The 20269-nt window shown below is 40.4% G+C and overlaps 1 protein-coding gene across 1 annotated transcript in view; it reads left to right on the forward strand.

The window, feature by feature from the left end:
* Positions 1-5947: 5947 nt before the first annotated feature.
* Ppp2r3a (protein phosphatase 2 regulatory subunit B''alpha) overlaps positions 5948-20269 on the forward strand; it is a 126885-nt gene continuing 112563 nt past the window's right edge. The window contains exon 1 of the mRNA XM_051206235.1: positions 5948-6115. The gene's annotated coding sequence lies outside the window, so the exon portion shown is untranslated. The remainder of the gene's footprint in view (positions 6116-20269) is intronic.

A 20269-nucleotide genomic window follows, 5' to 3' on the forward strand; every position in this document is an offset into this window, starting at 1 on the left:
ACTAGGGAACTGCCCAAACATTTGTTCTGTAGTTTCCAATTGAGAGATTTTTAGGCAGAACAGAGTGTTCCTCCCAGTTGAGAGCTTCCAGCCTCTCATTCCCACTGCAGACATTTCTGTGCCAGAGAATAAATAATATCTTCATATTCAAGCAACCTGCTGCTGTACCAGGCCTTTTCTTTTAGAGCCATAGACCAGCTCCCAAATCATGACACAGAGACTTCATATTTGTTAAGAATGCTGGCCCTAGCTTAGGTGCATTTCTGGCCACCTCTTTTAACTTAAATTAACCTGTTTCTCTCTATCTACCTTTTGCCTCACAGCTTTTTACCTTTCTTTCTGCTTGTCTTACTTTCCTGCTTCCTCCAATGTCCGGCCGGCAGCTGCGTGGTTTCTGGCCCTGAGCATGCCCCTCTGTTTCAGCCTCATTTTCTCCTCTCTTCTTCTCATTCTTCTCAAGCTTAGATTTCTCCTCTTTATTGTGTGTGCCTGCCAGCCCCACCTATTCCTCTTCTGCCTAGCCACTGGCCATTTAACTTTTTATTAGACCAATCAGCTGCCTTAGGCAGGCAAGGTGAAACAGTAGCACATTTTTACAGAATTAAACAAATGCAACATAAACAAAGTAACACACCTTTACTTGGTTAAACAGTCCACTGCATAAACAAATGTAACACATCTTTAGTCCTTAAATATTCCACAACTATCAAAGATAGAAAATATTTGGGAGAATAATATCTTTGCTGAGTGTGTGGTGTGAATGAGAATGGCTTCCACCGACTCATGTATTTGTGTGCTTGGTCTCCAGTTGATGAACTGTTTGGAAAGAATTACAAGGTAGAGGCTTGTTGAAGTAAGTGTGGCATGGCATTGTTAGAGAAGGTGTGTCACTGGGATGAGCTTTGAGGTTTCAAAAGCCCATACCAGGCCTAGTCTCTGTCTCTGTCTCTCCCTCCCTCCCTCCCTCCCTCCCTCCCTCCCTCCCTCCCTCTCTCTCTCTCTGTCTCTCTCTCTCTCTCTCTCTCTCTCTCTCTCTCTCTCTCTCTCTCTCTCTCTCTCTCTCTCTGCCTCCTGTCTACAGATCAGGATATAAAACTACAGCTACAGTACCATGGCTGTCTGCTTCCTGCTACTATGATTATGGACTAACTCCTCTAAATCTGTAAGCAAACCCTCAATTAAATGCTTTCTTTTAAGAGTTGTTTGGTGTGCTGGGTAATTTTACATCAACTTGACAAAAGCTAAAGTCATCTGAGAGGAGGGAACCTCAATTAAGGAAATGACTCCATAAGATCTGGCTGTAGATAAGCCTGTAGGGCATTTTCATAATTAGTGATTGATCGGGGAGGGCCCAACCCATTATGGGTGGTGCCATCCCTGAACTGGTGGTCCTGGATTCTATAACAAAGCAGGCTGAGCAAGCCCATGGCCTCTGCATCAGCTCCTGCCTCCAGGTTCCTGCCCTGCTTGAGTTCCTGTCCTGACTTCCTTCAGTGATAAACTATGGAATATGGAAGTGTAAACCAAATAAACCCTTTCTTCCCCAACTTGCTTTTGTTCATGTTGTTTCATCATAGCAATAGTAACCATAACTAGGATGCCTTGGTCATGGTGTCTCTTCACAGCAATCGAATAGAAACTAAGACACTGAGTGTATTCGGGCTATTCCCTAAATAGTGCAGTATAACAACAATTTATATAGTGATTACATTAAAATAGTTATGATAACTAACTAGGCATGCTTTAAGCAATACAAAAGGGCATCCACAAGTTATAGGAAAGTGCTACAACTGCTCACTCTCCTGTTTTTGTGAGTGCTACCCCCTCTTTGTCAAGAGAGAATTCTTGCCTTGTTGAGACATTTCAAAAAAGTGCCATGGCGCTTATTAAATAAGATTTGAACATGAATAAATTTTGGCATGAAGTAGAGAGGGATCTCGGAACAAAACCCCAGAAGATACAAGGGTCAACTGTACATGATTTTTCTGCCATTCGGACACCATGAATATTATCTATTCTAACATTTTTTTTTAAATTCTCATACCTCTCCCACAAGAACTCATCTGCCTACACATGGTAAGTGATTTATAGTTGTTTCACATGTCACCGATGCTCTTTTCATTTTCTTGGAATGTTTGGACAATTTCTATCGAGATGGCTTCAAGTTCACAAATCGTTTTTGTTTAGCAATGCTTAATTTTCCATTAGTCCTTAAAAAAGTAGGGTCTTACCATGTATCTTAGACTGGCCTCAAGCTTACTATGTAGGCCAGAATGGCCTTGAACCCTCAGTAATTGTCTTGCCTCTGCCTCTTGATTGCTGGGATAACGGGCATGCACCACCAAAGCCCAACTTTTTTTTTTTTTTAATTTTTGAGACACTTTTGCTATGTAGCCTATTTTATCCTAGAACTCACAATCTCTATCTCAGAAGCAATTATAATTACAGGCGTGCACTGGCATGCCCAATGCCAATTCAACATATTTTCATCTCAAACATACAGTCTTCATCTACAAAAGAATATTTTGGGTCTTTTGTTGTCTTCTCTATCTCTAACTTTTTGAACATTTTGGATATAGAGCAAGTGATTCCGTGCCTTTGTGTGCTAATTCTGATATCTATGACTGTTTCTGATATGCTCTGATTGGTTTCCGCATTACAGCTTGTATTTTCCGGTAACATCAAGCCTCTTGTTCTAGTAGTTCATGAGAAACAAAGGGGATAAAGGCATATGGTAAACATTATACCATTAAGGAAAGGTGAAACATGGGAAACTACACAAAGTGTCCATCTCTTTAACATGTAAAATGCAAAGAGAAGAGCAGGAGGAATGACAAAAAGATTAAGAGTGTATACAGCCCTTGCAGCGGACCTGACTTCAGTTCCCAGGGCCCTCATTGGATGGTCACAACTGCTTGTAACTCCTCTTTAGGAGGATTTGATTTCCTCTTCTGGTCTCTTTAAGCACTTGCATCCACATACACATTCCCACAGGCAGACATATACATCTACACATACTTTTAAAATAATTAAAATAAATCTTAATGTGCATGGAATGAAAATGATTTAAGAGACTAGCCAACTGCTGGGACTGGGAATTTGGTTCTGTGGAAGAGTGTTTGCTCAGCATGCATAGGGCCCTAGGTTCAATACCCAGCACTGGTAATTAAGCATATAAATAAAAAAAGTTAGTGTTTTTTAAAGAGAGAGAGGATAGCCAAATGCATTATGAGGACTTTGTTTGGGTCTTGCATTGTAGAAATAATACATAAGCTATTCATGGAAAATTTGAATACTATGTCATATATTAAGAAACTTCATATTTAGAAATTATTATTTAAAAAGATATCTTAATAATTTTGTGACTTTCTTCTAAATCAGGTCTTATTATTTAATGAGGCATTGTGAAATGTTTACAAGTGAAATAATACTTTGATTATGATTTTATTCAAAATAACCTAGGGAAGCAAAGAGGAGTGTACAGACAGAACAAGTTAGCCATGGAATAATAATTGTTAAATCTGAGTAGGTGGTCTGTAAGTTCTTTCTACTTCTGAGTTTTTTATTTTATATATTTGCTACAAAAAATTAATATTTGACATTATTCCTGCTGGATATTTTTCATCATAAAATTGCTGTGGAATGTTCCTTTACACTGTGTGAATATATGTTGCTATGATTGGTTTAATAAACAAGCTGACTGACCAATAGCTGAATAGGATACAGTTAGATGGGAAAGCCAAATAGAATGATGGGATGAGGAAAGGCAGAGTCAGAAGAGTCACCAACAGACACAAAGGGAGCAGGAAATGAATGTGCCATGTTAATTAAGTTACCACATAGCAGAGCATAAATAAGGAATATGTGTTAATTTAAAGTGTAAGAGTTAGCTAGTAATAAGCCTGAGCTATTGGCCAAGAATTTATAAGTGGTTATTTGGGAAATGGCAGGCAGAAGAGAAAGGTCCAACTGCATAAAATTGTTCAGATAGATGACCCCTTGCATGAGAAAATTTGTTTGCTACTCCCTCCCTACCCCAGTGGAATTGTATTCAAGACTATTCCTCTATTATCATAACAAATTACTCATTTATTCTCAAATACTTCTCTACTTCTTGACCATAAGCAAATATTGTATGTTCTTTCGTATCTATAATATCTTCCATAGAGTCTGGGGCCCAGTAAATTGTGGTGAGTTGGAAATTCACCAAGATGTCCATGACAGAGGGGCTGGTTCCATTGTATTGAACCAAATTTCCAGGCATGAAATTGGGTCCTTTTTTGGAATGGGTGGGGGTCTTATTTATTTACTTCATTATTTATTAAGACATTCTCATGTAGGCCAGGCTGGCCTCCAACTTGTTAGGATCCATGGTCATCCCTGAAGTCCTTCCTGATCTTCTTGCCTCTGCCTCCTACCCAGAATTGCAGGCATGTGCCTCCACACCCAGAAGGGATTGTGTTCCTTACATTCCAGTGAGACTGTGTCTACGTGCATGGCCCAGGCCCTGCAGGAGTGCTAAGGCAGAACCCGGGAGTGGGGTGTTGAGGTTGTTTCAAAATTCACAGTGTGCTTCCTGTCCTTACCATCAGGGACTCCTTCTTCTGCGACCTTTGCCACCTCTCTGTGTCTTGCTCATCCTCCTCACAGGATTGTTCTGACTGAAAGGAGGCACATTCGGTGTGGTATGTGGAAGTCCTTTAAAATGCAAACATACAAAGTTGGACGTGCAATGGTTTTTCTTCTTCCAAGGCACCACAGACCACATTTTAGTTACTGGAAAGACTATCTTGGTGAAATGGCTCAGGAAGTAAAGCCTGTTTGGGGTCAGTTTTATACACATTTAAAAAAATCAATGCTTTTTATAATCAAGCTTCCACATAGCTTCAGAATGGAATGTAAAACAATGTGCATATTGCTTGCTTGCACCATCTATACTAAGTGTGCAATGCATGTGTTCACATGTACAAATAAGGCACTTAGTAAGAGGACTCATGCTGTGCTAAGAGCTGCTGACAGGAAGAAAGGGATAAACCCTCTACCCAGAGCCTGTCCTCAGTTTGCCCAATCCAAGCCTTTGTCTGCACCTGCTTCTCCATCTTTACATGTCTCACACTATTCATTCTCCTGACTGACTGGTTTTTGTTATCTATATTCTTCTGTGATATTCATTTTCTAATTAAGAATTGAATGTGCATTATTTTTATTGCTGAGCCATGACATTCATGTAGACCAGGCTGGCTTCAAACTAGCAATATAGCCAAGAATGACTTTGAACTTCTGATTCCCTTGCCTCCTCCACCTCTGCTGGAGGTGGAATTACAGGCCTGTGTCAACTCTCCCAGTTCATGTGACTTTAGTCAGTGTTAGGCACTATACAAATTAAGCTATGTCCCTAGCCCAGTCAACAATTTATTTCCCTGTTTTAGTAAAGGCAAGCCTTTGTTTATTATTTTAGCTAGGGTCATCAAAACTGCAAATATTTCAGAACGATCCATTAAGTCGTGCATTTGGTTTGTGTAGTTCTGTTTTAGTCGTTTTTCAGTTTTATTTAAAAATTAATTTAAAAAATAAAAACTCTTCTTTCAAAACTCAACACAGCTTGGGCTGAGCGAAAAGAAACATGCAGGTGCTGGCCACCGCGAGGAGTGTAGACGGTAGTCTAGGTCACATAGCCTCCCAGAAGGGCAAGACAGCTAAGAAAGACGACAGTAAAACAGGCAATAAAAACAGTGACGGCCATCATAAAACGCATACTTTGAGCATGAAACTCCTTCGCCAAATAGTACGAGTCGCCATCTCCGTTATACAAAGCTGTGCACAACGGCGGCCTCAGCGGCTCTCCGGGCGCCCCTCAGGGCCCCCTTTCCAAGGGGGGGAACGGCAGGCGCGGCCAGGTGGGCGGGGCAGGCGGGGGCGGGGCCGGTGGGCGGGGCTGTGGCGCCGGCGGGCGGCTGGGCGGCTGGGCGGCTGGGCGGGGCGCGCTCAGGCCTCGGCTCCTCACGCGCGGCGAAAGCGGCCCAGACCCCGCGCTGCGGGAAGCCGGGGCGGTGTGTGGCGCGTCGCTGGAGAGCCGAGGGAGGCAGCCGCTGGAGGAGGAGCGGCGGGCACTGAGGTAGGCGCACGGACGCGGGGCGCCGGGCCAGCTCTCCTCTGCGCCCCTGGCCCGCGGCAGGCTGCGAGGCCGAGGGGCGGCGCACGGAGGCCGGGGCGGGCGGGGCCGGGGGCGGGGACTGGCCTGGCCGCAGGGGCCGCGCGCGGTGCGGGGACTCCGGGCGCAGCGCAGGCACGCCGGAGGACGAGTCCCGGGGCTGGCGGCAAAGGGGAGCGCTGGCCCGGGTGCCCTGCGGAGGAGGCCGGGGGACCGGATGGCCGGCGCCTCCCACCTCGCGGGACGCCTGGGCCGGGAACTCGTTAACAGGAAAGCTTGGCAGGGCGGCAAATGCCAAGGTTCTGGAAGAACTGAGAGTCACGTCGTTCGGCGCTGAGGCTTTATTTTCCTTCCCCGCCCCCTGCCCGGCCTCGGCCAGACTTAGCCAAAGAAGGATGTGTCACCAGTTCGGGGCTGCGGGCGGGCGGGCGGGATCCCAGCCGCCCTGGGAGCACGGGCACCTGAAACAAAGGTGGAGGGCGGCCGAGTGGCTGAGCTGCGAGGGCCTCGGCGGCTCCCACGGCCGCGCCGGCCCGGCCGCCGCCTCGGAGGGGCGTTCTCCTTGGGGACCGCTGGATGGAAACCAGCTGGCCCGGCTTGGAGTTGATGTTGCGTCGGAACTGTGTTGGGCTCACATTATTTCCATTCCTCCCACTCCGATAAAGCCTAAGGAAATTTTTATCCCGCTCAATGCACTGCAAATGAGGAGGGGGAAGACAAATTGCTGTTTGTAAATTATAGGGTATTTTCTTTGTAGAAAATAGTTTGAAGACACAGAATAAATGCTTTAACAGGCAGGCGAAGGGAATGATTTGTAGTACCTTTCAAAATCTAAGAAGAGTTCCTCCTGGGATCTTCATTTATGTACAAAACGTCCCCCGCCTGTTTGGTGCCAGACATTTTTCTTTGTTCTTCTTTAGTGTCTGGCCTCAGTTTCTTGTAAACAGAGCATCAAGCACAGAGACCCTAAAAATTGCCATACTAGGTCAGAGCATGGGCGTCCTGCTAAGCAGGCAACAGACTCGTAGTAAAACACAGGGCTTTTTCCTTGGTTCTGTTAAAAATTATCTCAATTTGTTTCACTGGTCTCCATTACTAAAAGCTTTTTTTTTTTTTTAAATCTACAGATGGCTTCTGATTTGCACGCGATTTATTCGCGTTTATTGCATTCAAGAGGCTCTGGTCATTTCTGACAGACATAGTCATGAAATATTTGTGGGGGGAAAGTTTGCATCTTTTATGCAACAGGGAAGCTCAGATGGGGAATACAAAGTTTTGCTGTATTTTGTTTGTTTGTTTTTTAATTGAAATCTTTGGAGAAATCTTTACCAGGAACAACATAGTTATTGGATTCAGTGATAGTTTTATACACTAACAACCCGAATATTAAACAGCTAATGCTTTACTTTGATGCATAAGATTGGCACATGTTAAAATGTCACTATGCTTAACATTCTGCATAGTGAAGAGGCTGTCTGACATCTTGGTCTGATTTCATCTGGCCTTAAAATTCAGCTGAAACCAAATATCCCGAGAGAAAGTTTTGCTTGAGCAGGTAGAGAATAAAGGAATTGGGAAGTTATGGAGTACAGGATATTTGAAGTTAATAAACGACTCATATCTGATCTGTATAGTTACAATTGATCTGCCCTCTCATCTTTCAACGGGTAACTCAAGCTGTAAGTCTCTGAAACTCTTCCTGACATCCAATTCAACCTCCCATCCCAACCATCCCCTCCCTCTGCTACAAAAGTAACAACAAAACCCCACCAAAGCAAGGAGTAGAATTGACTGCCCTTTTGAGTATTGCCCTCTCTGTCCTGGTTTCTCGTTCATGGTACTGTCGACATTTTATTTCAGATAATACTTTGTTGTGGAAGGCTATCCTGTGCAATAGAGGATGGTTAGCCAGCCACCTTCCTGACTTAGAATCCTAGCTATTAGTATAGTACTATACACATACTTAATGACAACCAAAATTGCTTCTAGGCCAATGCTGTGTCTCTTCAATACAATTCCTCATGTAATGTGGACCCTCAACCATAAAATTATTTTGTTGCTACTGTTGTGAATCATAATATCTATGTTTTCTGATGTTTTTAGGCAATCCCTCTGAAAAGGTCATTCAGCCCCCAAGTTGAGAACCACTGTTGTAGACATTGCCAGGTATCTCTCCGAGAAGGGCCAAGTTATCCTTAGTTGAAAACTACTGTTGTAAATGGGCTGCTGCCTTAATCCCAGAACAACATCACCCTTGTTAGCTGAGGTGTTGTTGAATTTATCTGCTTTCCTAAGTAAGAGCAAGAGAAATGATTTATTTCATATGTGACAGCCTACTTTGCCACCTGGATGGTAGGTTAGATCTGAAAACCACAGGTATAAATAATATCTGCATTTCTGGTTTTTACAGTCTGAAGAGGTAACTGGTGTAAACATGTAATTATACAGTTATCTCATCGCAACTGTGTTAAATTTTAAGGAGAAGCACAGGTTTCCCTGAGTGCCTAAAATGTTAATCTTGACCTCCTCTGGAAACTGAGGGAAGTTTCTTTGGGGGAAGTAATATTTGAGATGGACTCAGAAGGATAAACATGGAATTGCTAAGTAAAGCTTGGGAAACAGTATTCTACACAGAAGAAGGGAGAGCTGTGAACCTGAAGACGGGAAAGAATAGTTTTTTTCTTGGGAACCCAGAAGCTAGTGTGGCTGGAACTTGAAGAGAAAGGGGGCCAAATGATATAAAAGAAATAAGAAAGTAGGCAGAAACTTTCTGCTACTGATTGATTTCTCAGCCCAGCCTACCACTAGAATCATACAAGGACTTAAACCAGTGTGGGGCCCTTGTCCAGGCCCATTAAATCACAATATTTTCTTCCAGCTACTTTTCCCCATCCCTTCTGGATAGATAGATGCCTGCTATAGTTTTGTTTAACATTCTGGACTTTTTTTTTTTTTTTTTTTTGATAGGCATCCTGTTTACACAAATGGTAGCACACTGTGCTCTGTTCTTTTAATAGTCCCTTGGGAATGTACCCATTTTGATGTATATGTCCTTTATTTTTTTGAATGATTTAATAGTATTTCTTTATAGGCTACATTACAGATTATTTAGCAATTCTCCCTTTGATGGGTATGTAAATGTTTCCAGTTCATTATAAAGAACACTATAAATATACCAGTTCCTGTGTGTATGGGTATATTTGTGGGATAAGTTGATAGAAATGAGATTACTGGACCAATATTTGTGAAAGATCATCATATGGAAAAAATGATTTGAACAGGGTAGCTAAAACATAAAAAAATAATAACTGGGACTAGGATGATAGCAATGGAGCTAGAAAGAAGTACGTGTCTATATGAAATGTATTTAAGGGGTGTGGTTGATAGTATTTAGAACAATTCTCAACCTGTAGGTCAGAATCCCGTGGGGGTCACATATCAGATATTTACATTACTATTAATAATAGTAACACAATTACAGTTAGGAAATAGCAATAAGATAATTTTATGGTTAGGAGTCACCACAGCATGAGGGACTGACTATATTTAAAAGGTCAAAGCATCAGGATAACTTTCAGGAGTTGGGTGTCCTTGTCGATGCAGGGTCTTTGTTGTTTTTTCCTGTGCTGCCACCTCTAGACTTGCTGGCCCGTGTGCTTTCTGGTTATTTTCTCTGTCTCCATCTCTCATCTGACTATGGGAGTGCTGGCATTGAAGATGCGTGTAGATGAACCACATAGTTCTGAGGATCCAACTCAGTCTCGAAGTACGAATGCGTTCACCAGCTGAACCAACTTGCTGGCCTAATTCTGTGTGCTTTTGAATGTATAATCCCTGGTCACGGGAGACAAATTTTCTTTTTGGTTTTACGTTGGAAACACTGAGTGATTTAAAAAAAAAAATACTAATGCTGAGGCTGGGAAAGAGCTGCACGAGTATGAGGGCCTATTTGGAATTTCCAGTATCCATGCAAAAATCTATGCGTGGCAATACAGTTGCAAGTAATTCCAGTTCGTGACAGGGAAGGGAGGATCATTGGAGTTTGCTGACCACTAGCCTGGCTCCAGGTTCAGTGAGAGACTATTAGCCTTCTCTGGCTTCTCTCTATGAACGTGAGCACACACACCAGCGTGCATATGTGCACATGTAACACATAGACGCCACTGCACAGACATTTGCATACACACAAAATAAAAAATAATGCTGAGGTCCATCTAAAAAATTTTTGTTTCTATTTATTTGGTCTGAATTGTAGCTTTGGGTTGGTTTGTTTGTACTTGTGTTGTATGTGGTGATAGTGGTGGTATTTTAATTTTTCAGTCGGGGTCTAGCTAGTTAGCTCTCCAAGGCCAGGTACTTGTTGAAGCACTAGATGGCCTCTAAGTAACATTGCTCATTCTGTTTAGCCTCTCTAGTGCTGGCAGCCTCGTCTAAATGCTCCTCAGATGACTCCACTGAGTAGTGGAAGGAGAGCCAATAACCCAAGATTAGCAACATAAGAGGCCCCAGAGTGTGGGATTTTTTGTTTTGTTTTGTTTTAGAATAAGATAATGAGAAGTAAATAGAGAGGTACCTTGCTTGATGTTAGGTATGTGACAACTGAATGCATACTGTGGAGTTTTTAATTAAATGAGGCAGAAAAAAAGTTTTGTTTGCATATAGACAAGCACACTGTACTTAAATGAGAATTTAAAGGGTTTTAAAAGTAAACCATACTTGGAGATAGAGTTGACTCAGCACCCATATTTAGGTTCACAATTATCTGTGACTCTAGTTTCAAGGGAGTCAATGCCCTCTTCTGGCCTCCACTGGCATCAGTACTACACACATTCAGGCACAATACCCATATACACAAAATAATAAATGAATAAAGTATTTTAAAATAGTAATCCATACTCGATTTTTACTTTCTTTAAAATCTAATTGTAGTAGCTGGGCAGTGGTAGTACATACCTGTAATCCTAGAAATCAGGAGGCAGAGGCAGGTGGATCTCTGTGAATTTGAGACCAGCCTGGTCTACACAAGTGAGTTCCAGGACAACCAGAGCTGTTACACAGAGAAAACCTGTATCAAAAAACTAATAATAAATAAATAAATAAACTAATTATAGTTTAGGGTATGCCACAACTGCAGTAAAAAGATAATGCTTCCCAAAGAAAAAAGAAAAGAATCATCCAGTTGTTAAGTAGGCTGAAAATAATCTGTTAAACTTCAGAAGATGGGAATCTTTGACCTTAGCAAGAGACAACCTAGAATGGAAAAGGTAGAAACCAGACTGAAATGAGTAGACCATAAGAAAATAGTGACTCAGTTCATTGTGGATTGAACCCAGGGCTTTACAGATGCTAGGCAAGTGCTCTACCACTCTGCTATATTTCCAACCTAGATTGGCAAAGATTCTAAAAAGTTTATCTGAAAAGGCATCATGGTAAGGAAGGGGCTGCTATCTATGGCTACATAGCAGATACTCACTATGTTGAGTACCCAAACATTTCTGACAGTGCCTGATCTATTTACCTGAGGGGGAGTTGCTTGCATTTGTTTTGAAGACTGCTTTTCAGTGAAAGATATTTTTCTAGGACCCTGAAGACTCCTGAAGGACTTGCTTTGGATGTTTGTGATTTGACCATAAGTCTCTTGCTTATCTAGAAAGCCAAGATTTTCTAAAGGCCAGTAGTGATCTGTGCTCCAGTAACCCTGACGTCATCCTTCCATTCAAGTGATGAACAAAAACCAGATTGTTGGCATATTGAAAATGGAGTGTGCTAGGAAATGCATATTTGTCAGATTCCCAGTAGTTTTGCAGCATTTTTTCCAGTTAACTTGATATTAGAACTTGATTTTTCCAGTTGCATACATGTAAAATTTTTTCATGCTTTGAAATCATTATCATTGGTAGGGTGGCTATAAATTGGAGATTCATACCCTTGTTGAGGTCAGAGAGAAAAAACACTGAACAAACTTTGGTATCAGAAAGCTTGTGTAAAAACCAGGCATAAGGAATGGTTTGATCCCAGCACTTTCAGGGAGACAGGCAGGTAGATTTTTGTGATCTGGTCTACATAGCCAGTTCTAAGCCAGCTATGGTTGCATAGTGAGACTCTGTCCAGAGAGAAAGGGGGTGGGGAGAAAGTGTAAATGTTGTTACTTTGAATACTCAGAGTCAATATTTAGGATGGATTGTCATAAAAATGGATATACACATTCTGTTTGTTCTTCATTGAAGACCTCAACATGGCATGGGAGATTTTTTTTTAAATTTTATTTAATTTTATATAACAGTCCAATTAAATGAAAACAAACATTTATACACAATATTTGGGAATTTGGGCATCGTTCTTTCCAAACTACTTCCTGCTGGTAAGGGGCGCTGTCTTGGGGGATTCGAAGAAGATTCAGATATCCTGGCTGTAGTATGTAGGGCTGTTTTGTCCAGCTGTTTTGAATGTAGGATCAGCTTGTACTCTGTTTCAGGCGGTCTGGCGTGATCAAACCACATTAGTCTGGAAGGAATCCACATCTTTTCATTTTCTGTGGAAACAAAAATAGAAATACTTTTCCCCAGTAACTTGTCCTTCAACTTAAATTTTGGAGTCAAAACATTTTTTTTTTTTTTTTAGTTTAATATATTATTTTACATGTCAATCCCAGTTCCCTCTCCCTCCCTCCCTCGCTCCCTCACCCCAGGCACTCCCTCCCTCCTTCCCTCCCTTTTACCCTCTCTGCCCTCTCACAGGCACTCTAAACACCCTCCCCTCCCATCCCCCTACCCCAATTCCTTAAGTAGGGGAGTGCCATCCAGTTGGGGTCATGTAGATCTGACAGGTTCTGTGAAGTAGGGACTAGGGCTTCTCTCCTGTCTCTAGATTAAGGCAGTTATCCCTCCATGGGGGATATGTTCGAAAAGTTCTTTTGTGAACCAGGGATATATCCTGGCTCCACTGTCTGAGGTCTCTTAGACTGCTCAGTCCTTCTGGCTGAGACCCATAATCAGGGGGGCCTGAGTCAGTCCCATGCTGGCTTCCCAGCTATCAGTCTAGTGGCCCTTAGCTTCTCCTTGTTCAGGTAAGCTGTCTCTATGTGTTTCTGCCGCATGGTCTTGTCCTCTCCATCTGCATCTGGGTTCTAGTTCGACTCAGTGTTTATGTATGGGTGTTTGATCCTGTTTTCAACAGGCACTAGTTGAGGGCTCCATGGAGAAGTTAGTTGTTGATCTCACTCTCCGGGAAGGGCATTTATGATAGCCTTTCCACGTAAGCTCAACTTGTTAGTTGGGAGCAGTCTTATAGTTCTCTCGACCTTTCTTTGTGTTCAATTTTATCTTCAAACCAATATTGGCTCCCTCTTTTATGTTATCTCTCTCTGTCTCTGTCTCTATCTCTCTCTTTCCTATCTTCTATTCCTAACCAGGCTCAATATTCTTGGTCGCACATGTTTTCCTTTCCTCCCCCTCATTTTCTCCTACTTCTCTCTCCATTCGCTGTCCTCCTGGCATAGGAGATTTTAAAGGTCAGTTTTGATTCAGTGTGCCGAAAGAGTTGCAGTCTTCAAAAAAAACAACAAAAACAAAAGACACATATTCACAGTGTACAAAAAGATTACTCCACAACAATGGGATGTCAATTTTAGGTATATAAGGTCCCTGAGAAATTTTCAGTCATAACAGTAAAGTAAAAGGCCATATTTCCATATTGAACCAAGAATCCTAATATTTTACTGTATTTTCTAGAAGCTGCTTCTTGATGAAAAAATACATGATGACTTCAGTCAATCAACAAATATTTGTTTAGTAACTTGTATATGCCAGGCACTGTTTTACATGTTGGAAATGCAGTACCTTCTGATACAAGGCACTGTGGTCTCCAATGTCTCTTGACTCTATCTAAATCTTTCTAACTCTGATCCACTCCACAGTTATCCAGTTCATATTATTTTTTGTTTCTTACTAGTCAGGCCTTGAATCTGTACTAATTAGGACTTTTCTCCACTGATGTCCTCTTGCTGAACTAGTTCAACACTGACTTTCACATTGCTAACCAGTGAATCAGTTCTCTATCTTCTTCAACAGCATCTTGCACTGTTTTGTTTTGCTTGTTAATGCTTTCTTCACTCAGTTTCTAGCACACTTCATCTTCTGTACTTCCTCTTACCTTACTGAGGCTTTTTTTTTTTTCTGTTCAGTTCCCCCCCCCCCCCAGTTTCTCATTATCTTCCTAACCTCTGAAAATTGAAGATTACAGACTTTTATCTCAAAACTACATTTCCCATAATCTATCCCATCTCAGTAAAAAGTAATTTTATTATTCTAGAAGCCCAGGGCAAAAAACCTTAAATCGCCTTTGATTCTCTTTCATTTTATGTTCAATCTGTCTTGTTGAGTCTACCTTCAGAGTGGTAAGTCATTAGATTAAATGACTTTCTAGTATCTTCATTGTTTCTGCCTTGCTCAGACCACCATGATATTTCATCTAGGTCTGCGGTTCTCAACCTGTGGATTGCAACCCTTAGGGTCAGCTAAGATCATCAGAAACCACAAATATCTACATTATAAAGTAGCATTGAAAATTCTTTTATGGTTGGGGGTCACATGAGGAAGTGTTTTCAAGAGTTGCAGAAGGTTGAGAACAACCACTCTAGACTATTACAATACCCTCTTTTTCCTGATGTTTCCTTTCTCTTCTACAGCCTGTTATCAACACAGGAACAAGAACTTTTAGTGCCCTGTTAAAGTTAAATTCTGTCCTCCAAGGCTTTAGACTTACCTTTAAGGTCCACTAACCCCCATCCTCTCCACCCCAACCACACACACCTTCATTTTTCTGACTTCATCTTCTACTCTCCTTTGTGGTTGTTTTTGACTGAGTTGCAAATAATACCCTCTTCCAGCATGCCTACCTCAGACCTTTGTGTTCTCCCTAATAAGCTTTCTCTCTCATTTCCCTCTCTTTGTGAAAATTCACTTTTCCTAGAAGTACCTCTCTTCTCCTTCAGACTGCCTCTCATCTTTCAGGACTTTAATGATTCCCCCCACCCTACTTAAAGATAGAGTGTCTGGGTTATCCCTCTTCTTGTTTGTTAGTCTATTTTGGTTTGGGATTTTGTTTTGTTTTGTTTCCTCCAACAACAAGGTCTCACTATATAGACTAAACTGGCCTAAAACTCACAGTAGTACTCCTGCCTCAGCCACCTAAGTGCCAGGATTATATGTGTGTGAACTCTCCGTTATTTATCTATCTTTAATATGAATGAAGTCCATATGGATTTAAAAAAATTAAAAACTTCCTGTCTATGAAATCAAAACTCAAAAACCAAGATTAATGGCTATGAATGGAATATGCCATTAAAGCCTTAGATGCCATAGCAGGGCACAGTTCTTTTTATTTGTAGTTCACAGACATATTCACTGTTTTACAGTTGTGAGGACTGAGGCCCAGAATGACATTGAGAGTAGTACTGATGTATTATTATCATGCTAGGTCCTCCCATAAGCTCTGTCACTCAGGTGTTAGCTTTTTGTCTTCCCTGAGCTTGGTTCCTGTTGACAACCTTAGTGTTTCTCTGGCATATCTGGTTAGAACCCCTCATCCATGGTGAGTTCTCCTAAAGTGAATAGAGGTCCACAGGTGCTGTGCCACCTGAATGTGAGTATTAAAGGCACTTGAGAGTCCCATGTACTAAGGAAAGAAAGTGTTGATTCTACTGAGAAGTGCTCTGAATTCTAAAGCAAGAGACAATCTAGTAACAATCTCTCCCAGTAGCAAGTCCAGAGAGATATCATCTAGATTAGCATTTTTTCAAACCTGCAGTCCCATTGATTCTTTAATTTTTCAATTTTTAATGAATTTCCCTTTGTGTGTGTGAAAGTGATTGGTAGATTTGAGTGTGTGCTTGTTAGGGGGGGTGGTATTCGCACATACAGCATACAATATTATTGTTAATTCTATAGTTACCGTGCTGTGTGACAAAATGCTGGTTGGTTATGCTTTCAAAACATCCTGTTTATATGCAGCATAAAATATTTATATTCCATATACTCATTCTTTATTATAAAAATGGCAAACATATTTCTATTATGTTAGAGTTCTCCCCCTTTGTGGTTTTTTTTTTTAAGTTGTTAATTTTGATAACAGATTTGCTTATAGCTTTTGCATTTATAGCTTTTGATTTTATGAAGCATTTTAATCATTGTATAATTCTTTTTTATTAGTTTATACTAATTACACATATTAATGAGTTTTGTTCTTACATTTACATCCATATACATATAGTATATTTTTTCATATTCATTCTTTACCTTCTCATTATCCTCCTACACTCCCTGCTCTCTTCTTCTCAACTTGTAACCTGCTTTCTACTATCATATCTTTATTTGTATCTGTGTGTGTGTGTGCACATGTGTGTCCTAACTAGTTTAATTGGGGTTGTGTATACAAATATAAGAGAGTTATTTACAGAAACATGGGCATCTTAGCTGTGTCTACAACACTGAAGAAAATGTACCCCTTTATCCTAGCAGCCAGTAATTTCCAGCAACTCATCAGGGAGGGTCAGGGCCTTGTCATTCCTTCCCACTTCCTCCCTCTTAATGGGACCCATCTTGTCCTAGTCTCTTGCAGGGAATTGCAGCTGCTATGAGTTCATGAGAGAATGGTCATGTCATACCTAAACAATAATATTCTACAACACTCTGATCCTTACTCCAACTCTTAACATTCTTTCTAACACAAGTGTTCCTTGAGCCTTGGAAGGGCTTATACAGAGACTTCTCATTCAGCACTCACTAATTCTCAACACCTTGACTAGTTAATGAATCTATACAATAACTGACACCCATTGCAAAAAAAGGCTTTTCTGACCAAAGCTGAATCCTAGAAAGCAGGTAGTTTGATAAGTACATGTCCATTTGTCAAAGTAACAATAGTATCTTCCCACTAGGTTCTATGAACTTCCCTGGCCAAGGGTTTTTGACCAGGTTTACTGTACCAGGCATTGGTTCCTCCAATAGAGCAGGCCTCAAGTCTAATCAGAAAGTGATTGGTAACCCCTGATGTACCAATGGACATATCTTTCAGGCAGACAGTGCAGAACAAAGGATTTAGTAAGACTCTTGATGACTTTCCTCTCATAACAACCTACATGACACCTTCCATCACTATAAAAGCTAGCCAGCCAAGAAGCTTCTAACCCAGTTTCAGCTTGATTTTTCTGTTTTGTGATTACCATACAAGCAATGGGATCTTTCCATCTTGTTCTGGTAGCAATGAAAAGTAGTAACAATAGCCTGTATTGTTTTAGAGACAAACTTTTTAATCTGAGTTTTTAATTAATTAATTTTCTGCTATTAACATTAAAAAGATACTACTGAATTTTTGTTTCATACTGTGTACTGGCTACATGTTGGGGATATGAGATTGAATAAACTAAAATATTTTTTATACTTTTATTTTTCAAATTGAGATCTTTAATTCATTTGGATCTTATTTTTGTGAAAAAAAGGTAGTGTATCAATTATCAGTTACAGTATTTACTTGGCTTTAGTTACCATGCTTGCTTACATACACATACACTATATAATTAATGGTTTTAATTGTGTGCTTTTTTATGTACATAATACAACTCTTGTTTATTCTCAACCTTTTTGCTCTCTAATTCTTGACTATATCCTCAGCCTTCATACCTCTCCCAGCATTTTGTGATGGACTACATCGTGTCTCTTCTTTGACTTTTCTTGAAGTTGAACTTTGCTCTTATTTCTGCCTTCCCATATGATCTCACTATCATGTTTTCTCCAAATTGAATTTCAAAGTAAATTAAATATTTTTTGTTGGAATTAGTATTAGATATTGTATTTCAAATGTTTTCTTTGAATGGTTTCGTCTAATACTAACTACTCACTTTTCATTTTATTTTATTAAAAACAGGGTCTCATGTAGTCAGACTATCCTTGAACTTGTGTATTGGAAGATGACCTTGAACTTCTGATCCCCCTGCATCCACCTCCTAACTTCTGGTATTACAGGTGTGTGCCATCACATCAGGTTTTTAATTTTGTCCTTGGACTGGTCTACAGGGGCCTCATGCATACTAGGTAGGCGCTCTACCAATTGAACTACATCCTTTCCCTATTAATTACTCTTGAGTTCCACAAGACCATATTTTTTTTTGCCTGAAATTGCTATTTGTAGGCAGATGAGTACTTAATATGCTCATTTGGTGGACAAGCCCAGTTCCAAAATTACCGAGAGTCTTAGCTGTGAGAAGACCTAGCCAAAGATGTGGTCAAGGCTGGACAAATAGAGAGTTCCTTGGTACCAAGAAGTAGGATGAGAAAGCCATCACATGTATGAACATGAAAAGCCAGCTCAAAGAATCCAGCACTTTCTTCTTAGCTAGAGATATTTCCACTGAGCTTTTGTCTCCTTCCTCTACCTCATTTGTGGATCTGACAGTTCATACTATTGAATTTCTGTTTCATGCTGTGTAGTGACTACATGTTAGGGATATGAAAGTGAATGGATTGTAGTGGGTTCCTGCTTCATCTGCTTCTGCTTCCCTGACCCATCACATTGCCCCCTGAATCCCATCACCCCCTCACTGAGAAACTTGCAGTGTTGCAAATGCTTAATAAATACTTGGTGAATAAATAGAAAGTCTTTTATACATTTTTGTTCTGTTCAGTGACTTTTGACAATGAATCTTCATTCTTGAAATTGTTTTCTCCAAATTGAATTTCATATTTTACTCTTCCATTGTTTCTTTAAATTGTATTTTCTTACCCTGACATTGGCATTCTTTCACATTTAAAGTCTTGTGCATTTTCCATTTGCCTCCTGTAGACTTAATCTCACAGGTCACTTGTTTTTATTTTTTTTTAAATTAAGCTTTATGCTTGGCCTTATGGCATGTTTTACATGGTGTTCTATTTCTGGATATGATTCTATTTTTTCATGTGCTTTTAATTATGTCCTAGTCAGTTTTATTGTTGTACAAGCTCTTTGTTTTAATTATAATTACAAAGTTTGATAATATAGGGTGACATTCCAAGAGCATTTAACATTATTCATCCTCTTAAAAGTCCTAAGTTTTACTCCATTTATTTGATATGATTTTACTTTATATAGCTGTTTTGAGTCATAACTTTATTTCTTAATGACTTCATCTCAGACTTTGTGAAAAATGAAAGTGGAGTTTAAAAAGTTTGATCTAAGTTCTATCCATTGCAATGTTCTACAGATTCCCTCCTCCTGTTCATGCCTGTCTGCCTTCCTTCCTTCCTTCCTTCCTTCCTTCCTTCCTTCCTTCCTTCCTTCCTTCCCTCCTTCCAACCAAGATATTGAGGCCAATTCCTATTATAGACATGGAGAAACCTGGAGACTTATTCTCCATGTTCCTTTAGACTTAATACAGCAGTGATAAAGGAGGAAAGGGTTATACGCATTAGAAAACTTTGGGTTCAAGTTACAATTCTTAAGCTTTCTTGGTAATATAACCAAGTACTGGGTTTCTGTTTTGATTGTTTTGTTTTGTTGTTTTTATCTTGGCCTCGGTATCCTCATCTATTAGGTAACGCTGACTTTACTGTTGGCATAAGAATTTAATTAGATGTTACATTTCAATGTTCAACACAGTCCTAATATATTTGAGAACATTCATATACCACATAATGATATTTTGGCCAACAATGGACCACCACATACCCAATGTGGCCTTAAAAGATTATAGTGGAGCTTAAAAAATTCCCATTGCCTCATACACCCATAGCTTTGGAAGAAAGGGGGGGGAACTATATGAGAAGAAAAAAGAACTGCTAAGAAAATTCACAGTGAGAGTTTTATTTAGACCTCAGCATAATCCTTTAAAAGTTTGAAAATGGAGCTGAAGAAATGGCTTGCAGCAGAAAACCCAGGTTTAGTTCCCAGAACCCGCATTAGGTGGCTCACAATGTCAGCTCCAGAGGATCCGACACATTTGCCCTCCATGGGCACACAATCTACTGAAATACACACAGACACAAATTTTAAAATAAAAATAGCATCCCTTTTTTTAAGTTTGAAAACAGCCAGATAGTAGTGATATACACCTTTAATCCCAGCACTCTGGAGGCAGAGGCAGGCAGA

Source organism: Phodopus roborovskii, unplaced genomic scaffold (assembly GCF_943737965.1).
Source record: "Phodopus roborovskii unplaced genomic scaffold, PHOROB, whole genome shotgun sequence".
Taxonomy (NCBI): Eukaryota; Metazoa; Chordata; class Mammalia; order Rodentia; family Cricetidae; genus Phodopus; species Phodopus roborovskii.